This window comes from Atta colombica, unplaced genomic scaffold (genome assembly GCF_001594045.1).
Source record: "Atta colombica isolate Treedump-2 unplaced genomic scaffold, Acol1.0 scaffold115, whole genome shotgun sequence".
Lineage (NCBI taxonomy): Eukaryota > Metazoa > Arthropoda > Insecta > Hymenoptera > Formicidae > Atta > Atta colombica.
Window position 1 is genome coordinate 196,293 of NW_017259201.1, and position 484 is coordinate 196,776.

Below are 484 nucleotides of genomic sequence, written 5' to 3' on the forward strand. Positions count from 1 at the left end.
TGGGTAGAAATGAGAATTAAAGGGACAATAGGGTTAAAAATATTGATTTCTGAGGATGAAAAGTAATGAATGTTTTGCAATTATATTCTGTTAAACGCATGGGTAAGGCATGTGAAAAGGCGGATGATTAATCTAATTGATTCAATAATAACTATAAATGGCATTAGTACAAAGAGGATACCTGGTACGGAGTTAGATGAGCTAACAAATTATTCAAATAATTAATGATTCTAAATAATATTAATCTTATTCAAAGTCTTAGAGATAAGGAAAAATTTTATATGACTTGAGGCTGTAAAAATATAAGGAAAAAGACCTAGAAAATTATTTAAAAAGATAAGTTTAAAAAAGATAAGTCTTATGAAAATAATAATATTTGAAAAAGAATAGCTGATTAAAATTTTAAATTTATTAATTATGTAATTAATAAATAAATTTCATAAATATGTTATACGAGATGGGATAAGTCAGAATTGAGAGTAAA